The sequence below is a fragment of the Lactuca virosa genome, chromosome 7 (assembly GCF_052849685.1).
Source record: "Lactuca virosa cultivar CGN04683 chromosome 7, Lactuca_virosa_CGN04683_v6, whole genome shotgun sequence".
Taxonomy (NCBI): domain Eukaryota; kingdom Viridiplantae; phylum Streptophyta; class Magnoliopsida; order Asterales; family Asteraceae; genus Lactuca; species Lactuca virosa.
The window spans coordinates 72439196-72449246 of record NC_136432.1 but is presented as its reverse complement, the minus strand read 5'-3'; positions in this window follow the sequence as shown (position 1 = coordinate 72449246).

Below are 10051 nucleotides of genomic sequence, written 5' to 3'. Positions count from 1 at the left end.
TTCTAAGTCGATTATGACTAGATTCTTATATAACTCTAGCGTATACACTTACTAATTATAGCTGAAGTCTAACAATTCTAGATGAAATATAGTTTTAACAGAGATATGATTCCAAAGAAAATCCTATATTTTCCTTATAAAAGTTATGTAGTCCTAAATCCCAGGACCGAAAATAAACAAGTATTTTTCCATACATAAAGATATAAAAAGTGATTTTAAATCGACATAAAACCCTTTTTAATTTGGGAAATATCCCGTAAACTTTATGTGTTGTTAACCCCCTATGTGAGTCGCTATAACCATACTATGACCATGAACCTGCCACGACGTTTCTCAGGCGTCGAAAAAGATAATGACACTTGTCACCTCAGACCTGCCGGTCTAGCTGTAGCTAGCAGCTCAGATGTGGTTTGTCAAACCAATATAGATCTATACACAACTATCATGTTCTCCCTACAAGAGACTCTGGTTATAACTACCAGGAATTTTAACCTGTACTCTAGGAGTACTAAGAGGAAAGTCTCACAATTTACATTAACAAGTTTACGTGTGGTGTGCGCGAGTGTGTAAAACCTTTTTCTGTGGGAATAAAAACCTTTCGAACTATGTTTGTTATGTTAATGAGATCATAAACTATACCTATTATAGTTTATCATGTAATATATGAAAACCCATTTGTTTTGAGAGTGAAACCTTTTTCATGGGGTAAAAATCCATAAACTATGCTTATTATATGTGTTCGAATGAATGAAGAATTCTTATCATGAATGGCTACATTTCAGTTTATGATGATAAACTAGCAACAAATACATTCAATACGTAGAACTTATTGTTATACACTTTGCTCGACATAATACAAAGTGTTATGAAAAATTATAAGCTGTTAACTAGTTTTTAACCTTTCTGCATTGTTTTAGAAAAATCATAGAAAAATCATACGAAGTCGAAAACTGAATCCGTAAATTCTGAGAGTTCATAAAATGTGTCTAGTTTATTCATAATTTTTATTATGATTTTTGGAAGTCTTTAACTTGTGTTAAAATGTTCATATTCACAGACTGGTCCGAATTCGTTTTTGAAATGATAGGCAGTTTTGTAAAAATCACCATAAATCGTAGAAAAATCGTATGGAGATTTGCAAATAGTCATTTTAAAGGTATGAACCTGAACTATTTGCACCTAATACAGTTTTGAAAACTAAAATGTTTAAGTTGACCAAAACAGTCCGTGAATGGAGTTAAACTTTTCTGATGAAGGCTGTTAAATGTATTTAGTTGTGTTCTTGGTGTTTTATCTTGTATTCCCCCCCCCCCCCCTTAAAACTTAAGAAAAACATGAAAAGATAGGGGTATGAACTCACCTTGAGTGATTTCAGTAGATGGATGATGGAGAAAGGTAGTGTTCAACTCAAGAACACTTAGAAGATGCCTTGATGAATCGAGAACCTAACATGAAGGTGACGATGTTTGTGTAAGACCCCTATGATTTTGAGTAGAAGGATGTGTAATAATCATAAGAAGAATGAATTATACTTACCAAGAGTGGAAGAAAGCTTGATGATCAGCCTTGGAAGTCTCGAAATTGAGAGAGAATGGTGAGAGAAGTTGGAGTGTGATCCTTGGAGGAAAAATGAGAGAATGAAGGAAGTGTGAGGAGAGAGGATAGATTTCAGCCTTGACCAAAAGTATGGCTGGTCAAATGGTGGGGAAAGTACTCTTGAATGACCAGGTATGGTGGAAGGACAATAGTTGGTCATGGAGTGGACATGGGAGTGGTTGCTTGTGTCACATACTAAGGTAAAGTCAACACTCCACCTTAAATATTCACCCACTAGATTTTATTCTTAAATAAATATTTCCATAAGAATATGTTTAAATTATGAACATTTAGGGTCTTATATGTTAAAATATGATTTTTGGAGAAAATTCCGCGTTAAAATAATTAAAGACGGGCTTAAAACGGAGTCGTGGTCGAAAACCGGGTGGAAAGTGGCAAATCCGAAGTCAGGAGGGTGACTCCGGCCTTAACAGCATTAGATCCGAAGTGATGGCTTGGTCGCGGATGTGGATTCGAAGAGAAAAGGCGTTGTGGCTCGAGCAGGTACCGCAGGCGGGTTCGGCAGGTAGGCCCGGAGGCGACTTCGGATGCAGTGCTCCAGGTGGTTGCGGTCGGTGGCTGCGGCTCGCTGGCTACGGCTGCTCAAGGAGACTCTGGTTCAAGGAGGGTTTGGTCCCTATAGAGGGACTTCGGCCCTAAGAGGCTATTTTCCAAGGCATCTTCCCGTTTCGCATGGTTTTTCACCAAGTCAAGTGTCGGGATGCCCCAAATGATTACAAAAAGATCAAAAGAGGTTTTAAGAGAGATTTGGGAGAGATTTGACATACTTGGAGAGATTTCACATACTGGGAGAGATTTGGGAGAGATTTCACATTCTTGGAGAGATTTCTCATACAGAGAGAGATTTGGGAGAGATTTCATATTCTTGGAGAGATTTCTCATACAGAGAGAGATTTGGGAGAGATTTCACATTCTTGGAGAGATTTCTCATACAGAGAGAGATTTGGGAGAGATTTGACATTCTTGGAGAGATTTCACATACTGGGAGAGATTTCACATTCTTGGAGAGATTTCTCACACATAGAGAGATTTGGGAGAGATTTCACCTTCTTGGAGAGATTCCTCCTACTTAGAGAGTTTTGGGAGAGTTAGAGTGGAAGAGATTGGGAGAGACTTCTTTTGTGACCTTTTTGAGTGTTTGACTCCGTAATTCAAGGTTTGTAAACCTTGTTAAGTCTTGTTATGATTGTTATATGCCCCCGGGGGTTAAGGAATAATGTTTTATCGAGTAGTTTCATCACTTGCCCTGATTAGGGTTTGGAATTTCTGAACACGTGAAAACTCTACGTGATACTTTGTATTAAGATTGCGAGTCGTTCAATAAGAAACATAATGGAAACCCTAATGTACAAGGGTTAGATGAGTTGACCGGTTTGACTTGTTGACTTTAGTTGACTTTGACTTGGCCAAAATTGACGGTTGTCACATCATCCCCCCGTTAGAAAGAATTTCGTCCCGAAATTAGTGTTTCGATTGGGACTTCAAGTTCATGCCTTTCATTCCTTTCTTGCTAGATCTAAGTGTCCATGCATTTTATGGCTTGTTATGTAGGTTGGCATGCATGGAATCCATAAAGTTGGCAACTTTATGGATCATGGTGGCATCTTAAGCCTTATAAGTCTCAAATCTGGATTTTGGTCATGGTTTTGGTCTCCGAGTTTGAGTCTTGGACCTTTTTACTTCATTTGATCTTGGTTGGTGTTTAAGTCATGTATTGGACATATGTGACTAGAAAGCTTCGATTTTTATGGTCCTTGGGGTCAAGGAAGACCCTATATACTATACGATGTTAAGGCTTAATGGATTAAGAGCTTAATGCTCATTTTTGGTCAAATCTGGACTCACGACGTGAGGGATGAAGCCTCACGACGTGAGTACATATTCGAGGAAGTTCATGGACTGAAACCACGACCTCACGACGTGAGCATAAAGGGCTCACGACGTGAGCAACCCATGTGCAAGTTTTGGACTCTTTGATTGTGGGATAGATTGGTATTGAACTTGTCTTTTGGTTTGCACTCATAATGGACTAAGGATTTTAGAGTAATGGACTTCTGGTTGGGCTTGCCTTAATGGGCCTTGGTTTATGAATTGGGCCTTAGTGGGCCCAATGTAATTAGGCCTTGATTGGGCCCAATGGGCTTGGACTTTTGGGCCATAGGAAACTCATTGGTTCAGAAAAGTAATTGGGCTTTGGGGAAAGGCCCATGTAAGGGTTTGGGCCCAATTTAGAAAATTGGGCCATTGATGGATATTTATGGATTTGATAGTTTTGGCCCTTGGTTGTGAATCTTGTTGGCCCAGGGGTGAAACGGTCATTTAACCCCAAGTAAGGACTATTGGGTTTTGACTAAGTGTTATTTCGGTACTAATAGCTCGGGGAGCCGAAGGATCAGCGGTTCGGGGAATTGCCAGTTAGCAGCCAGAGGATTATCCGCGGGACTTCAGCAGTACGAGGTGAGTCTCCTCACTGTTTGTATGGGTCTACGACCACAACGCCGGCCCATTTAGTTTATGTATGGTAGGAAGACCCGGGGGTTAGCCCTTGGCATTAGTTATGTTATATGTTTCGGATTACGATCCGATGTCGGGGCAAGCCCGAGGGATGTTTATATGCTTGGTGTCTTTGTGATTCTTGCATGTGTCTGTTCGTATGTTTCTAGACTTCGGTCCGATGACGGGGCAAGCCCGAGGAATGTTTATATGCTTCCGGACTTCGGTCTGCTGCCGGTCGGGGCCCGAGGAAGGTTCATATGTATGTTATTCCGGAATATGGTCCGATGCTGGGGCAAGACCGAGGAATGTTTGCATAATAGATTATACTTGTTGTATGTGTGATACATGTATGTGCCTGGTAGGGAGGTGAGTATGGGTGAGATCCCGTATCTCATCACTAGCTGAGTATGGACGGGATTCCATGACTCATCAGTAGCAGGACAGGGGCGGGGCCCAAGTCAGGCGAGGCCTTAGGACAAGAAATACATTTAGCGTATGTTTTCTTTATGTGCTAGTATGATTATATGATATTGTTACATGTGTATAGCGGGCGGGGCCCAGAGACAGGTGGGGCCTAAGAGAAACAGATATGTATACCGAGCGGGGCTCGATGCCAGGCGGAGCCTGATGCCGGGTGGGGCCTGATGCCGGATAGAGTCTGATGCCGGGCGGGGCCCGATGTAGGGGAGGGGGCCCAGTATATGTGCTTATGTGTATGGTATGTGGTAGGTTGGGGAACTCACTAAGCTTCGTGCTTACGGTTTTCAGTTTTGGTTTCAGGTACTTCCAGTTGCAAAGTGAAGACCTCGGAATGACTGCATTGCACACACCAAGATGTTTTAGCCTGGGATGTTTTACTCTGATATAATGAACATTTGTTTTGATATGATACTCTGATTTGATACGATGACTTATGTTTTTTGATGAAATGATTTTGATAAGTATGGTTTTATTTATTGATTAAAAACGAAATTTCTAGACAGTATTTTTGGGATGTATCATTATCGCCATTTGAGGCAGCGAACCTTATGACGATAGTTGTCGAAAACTGCTCTTGAGTACTGGCTCTGCTATTTCTGTCGTAATTAGCGGGACCCGCGCCATTAGCACCTGGATTGGGGCCTATGTTTTACACTCGCGGTGATGTTCCTCGTTTACTATCACCGGTGTTTTGAACAGATCTTCTTCTACCGTCCCGGTTGCTGTTGGGTTTAGGTCCCCCTTTTGCAGAGAACCAGCGTCGTCCATGGCTGTATCACTCTGAGGATACGTCCGGATGGCGCCAAATGTTGTGACATGCTCTTCAGCAAATTGGACGTTTGTTGACGGGTTGATCTTGGAGGTTTTCCTGAGAACACAGCACAAAAGATTCCTTAGAGGACGACTGAGGGTTCTCTTGGGACGTCACTCTGATGATCAAGTTAGCTTTATTTCTTAGAGAGATTTAGGTAAAATTGTATAGGGAAGAAGATCCTCCTTTTCCTTGGCCAGAAAGGGATACTTTTATACCTGTTGCTAACGGAATGGGGAGATTCTCCCCATGTGGGAGTGAGACGTGGAACTTTCCTACTGGGAGAAGTACGCTCACATCGTTTGATAGCCAGGTGACGTCAGTTCTGGGCGTCATCCGACTCTTTATCATAACCTGATTGGTCATGATAGAATGTGAGGATTACAAGGAATATTCTTCCTCGTGAGGGAAAATAAGTTGTGATCTTGGCGTTGGCCTGTCCGGGCTAAGACTGAGACCCGGCCAAGACCCTGGCGAGATAACGTCCTGTCAGTGATTTCCGTCAGATTTAACGTGGTCGCATACGGTAATTGTTAACGTATCCCTCTGAGGAACGTCAAGAAAGAAGTCAAACTGGCACCGGACTTGGCCTAGTCAGAACCTAGTCTAAAGCCAAGTCTGGGCCTTCGCCAACGCGAAGAATGCTGATATGGCGGTTAAGGTGCAGAACCGCACCTTAACCCCTCATTCAGGAAGTTACATCCCGGAAAACGTGGGACCAATCAGAGAGTCTCACTCTCCCATTAGATGATAGCCATGATCTTAATAAACGTATAGGAGATTCCCTCCCAGCAATTGAGGGAATGAGGCAAAAGGCGTGACGAAGGACCCTCCAATATGGGTCCGCCACGTCAAACCTCACGAGGGAATCCTCAACAGAATCGGTTGAGGGACACGCCTCTAAAACAGGTATAAAAGGATCCATCTGCCTCACAAGGAAGGGGAAAAAATTCTCTCTTCCCTGTAATTTTCTACCATCTTTCTCGGATCTCATACTGACATGATCGTCGGAGCTTCGTCACGGGAACTCCTCCTGGACGTCAACTAACGATCAATTCTCTCTTTTGCACTGTGATAACAGGAGAAGATACTCATACGTATCCCTCCTACAGTTCCGACTACATACACGAAACAAACCCAGAAAGCAACAATGACAGGCGATATCCCTGTGACATCAGGAGCAGCGACGAAAAGCCCGGTGCGCCCAATACAGTCACTTGATGGCGGGCAAACTTCTGTTCAGGAGGAGCACGCCTCAAACCGCACACCGGTCTCACAGATGCATCCAGTTTTGTAGCCGAAACGGCGGCAACTTACATCGCTGGTCGGATGTCAAGTCCACCAAGCAAATTACACCATTTGTTTACAAATAAAACGTAATATAATGGTAAAAAGGGGTATCGATCCTCGGGGAAATGGTTGTTTTCAATCACCAATGCAATCCAATAGAACTAGTGTAATAGAACTAACTAATTACAATTAAATTAAAAGGGGGTATTATGATTGCTTGAAAACTAAAAGACTTGAATAACTAAAAAGCTTGCAATTAAGCAAGATAGTGAGATGCTAAAATATTAGAGAGAATTGGTTAACCAAGGCAATTCAACACAATGAACATTTGTGTGTTTATCATTAGGATTCAATATGAAGCTTATCATTCATCCCAAATTGGTTATATCAATCATGAAGCATGATATGCCAAGATTCCTCATATGTAGTATGGAGGTTGGGGAAGCCCACAACACACCTTCTTAATCAAAATCAAGGATTCAATTGAAGCAATTGAACCCAAGAAGTTGATTAGCCTTAAGAATAAAGGAATCCCCAATTCCTAGAGGATGTCAATGCTTACACGTCCATAAAGGATTCAATGCTAAACCAAAGAAATAAACCAACAATTGCTCATTCAAGTACCTAGCTCATGCTCAACGTATTAAACAAGCATAAGAAATATGAACTAGAATCATAAACATAAGATAAATGACAATTAAGCATGAATCCTTCAAAAACCCACAAATATCCAAGGGTTTTAGCCAAAGTTAACCAAAATAGAGAAACTAGCCACTCATGGCAACAAAATAACAATCACAAAAGTATAATTGCATCAAGAAACTACCAATTACTTAGAAAGATGAGAAGAATGAGAAACAAGCTCCAAAAATCGCCTCTCCATGTCTCTAATGGTGGAAAATCGAAGTGTATGTGAAAGATCCAACCCCCAAGGTAAATGGTGAACAAAATGACCAAAATGCCCAAACGTTTGCAGTAGCACGGGTACTCGCGCGACTGAGAGTCCACCCTCGCAAGTGTTGCTGGAATGTTATTGGTCTATTTTTCTCCACTTCCCACTCCACTACCCAAGATTCCCTTGGTCCCCTCCATGACTCACATGATTTGAAATTGGCCAATCACCTTCAAGCTTTAAATATGGATAGTTCATGCCCAAAATAAGAATCCATGACCCATCTTCAAAAGCCCACTTCATCCAAATATTCAACTTTTTAAGCCCAAATTTCCTTTGATGGATCCGTAAAGCCCAATAATGCATCGAGAAGCCCACTAAGCCCAACTCCAGTCAAACCGCAACCGCAATGAGCTCCAAAACCCTGCAAAATATCTCATGCAAAATAGAAAGTACCCGACACAATCCATGATAAAGAAAATAAAGAATATACAATGCAATACCAATAAAAAGAGCTAAAAATACTAAACTAAACTAATAAAAATAAGGAAATAAAATAAGCTATCAATCGCCAATCTATGGCGCCCAACAACAAGCACAACCCCACAGATAGCAATCGTAACCACAACTCCACAAATCATCGCAACGCAAAAAACAGAGATCCCTACATCGCAACAACAATCCTTCTCGTACGTTTCTGGCACTAGAACCTGGATCCCTCACACCATTCAGCCACATCCACAACATTCCTCGATGGTCCACCCACACGCCGCCATGGCAGGGTTGTCTTATGTGTCGATATTTGCACAGCAACCGTCGAGCTTCAACCATCTTGCACAGCAGACGCCAGGTGCAACCCCTACACCATCTCCGCCGCAAGTAACATGCGTGTAGACTTCGTCCATCTAGGGACCTGGCCCTTATGGATCCGGCGTCCAGTTCTCGGTAGCATCCGAATTCAACCCCTTCATGGCAGCCAGTCAGTCGTTCAACCCGTACACACAACAATACACAGGAGCAAGCCCATATTTAGTTCCTCCGGTAGGGCAATATGTAATCCAAAACTTTGGATTGCCGCCAAACCTACATCAGTATCGAACATACATCTTGCAGACGACCATGCATAACTAGATGCATGTAAGCCCCTACCAGATGAAACAACACATGACTCATGGTGGTATACCATATTCATACATGGACAACCCCATGCGAAGCGTAAGTTCCAACTTCAGCCATGAACTCCCGTAATATGAGATCCCGCACACTGCGGTGATTCCAAACATGCCAAAGTATGACAGCACTACAGACCCAGATGACCACATCCATAACTACGAGTGGACGATGACATCTCTTAAGATGGATCGTCACTTCACCTGCACATATTTCCCTTGTACCTTAACAGGAAACGCAGGCAAGTGGTTCAACTCTCTAAGGCCAGGCAGTATCTCAAGCTTTGACCAACTGAAATACCTTTTCCTCAACAACTTCATGCAATTAAGGAAAGGAAAAGGAGATGCCAATTCCGTGATGGCGTGCAAACAAAAAGAAAGAGAATCGATCTGTGACTACTACGATCGGTTCACGCTAACTACCCTGAATTTCTCGGGACATGAAGAATTCCTGGTGACAGACGCCTTTGCCCAACGTCTGCTTCCTGGACCCCTGTCAAGAAAATGCAGGGAACAGTCTTGCATACAAGCCTAATCTCACTAAACCAAACTCCATTCCGGAATCTTCTCAAAATTCCAAATCAGACAAACCAAAGATCTTGTGTCATAAATGTGGTCATGCAAACCACTTTGCCAAAGATTGTCTAGCTGATGCTCCACAAAAACCAAAAGTCAAAGACTCAGCTTACTATGTCCGAAGTGTTGGATTAATGTCTAAGTCCATAACTATAATTGGTAAAACTTGACCCGACCCGGCATGGTCCATTTGGGTTGCATGGCATCATGCATTTGGATAGACTATAATGAGATAAATAACACTTAAGGTTGGTTAATATATTATAAGTTCTAATATATTAATAAGGTTATTTAATTAGTATTGATCAAGAATTAATTTGGAATTAATTAAGTGATCAAAAGGAGACTAATTAAATATATGGGTTGATTGTGTAAATCATTCATTCTTATATATGTGGGCTTGTGATCCAAGATTCCTTATGTTGGACTAAGTCCATGGGGTGACCCATGGATACTCCATGGAGGTTAAAATCCATGGAGCATAAGGAATGGGTAAAGTTATGAGTTACATGGTGTAACCCTAATAGCCACCATATAAAAGAATCCCATGGCTCAAGAAATCGTGCACTAATGTGTGAGTGTGAGGGCTAGACGATTTCAAGGAGTGTTCAAGTTTCTCTCAAGTTATTCCAAGTGTATTGTGTGTTGTGTGAACCATTTGAGGTGTCACACTTGGGGCACTAGGCACTCAAGCTTCATGAAGACATTCTACATCAAAGA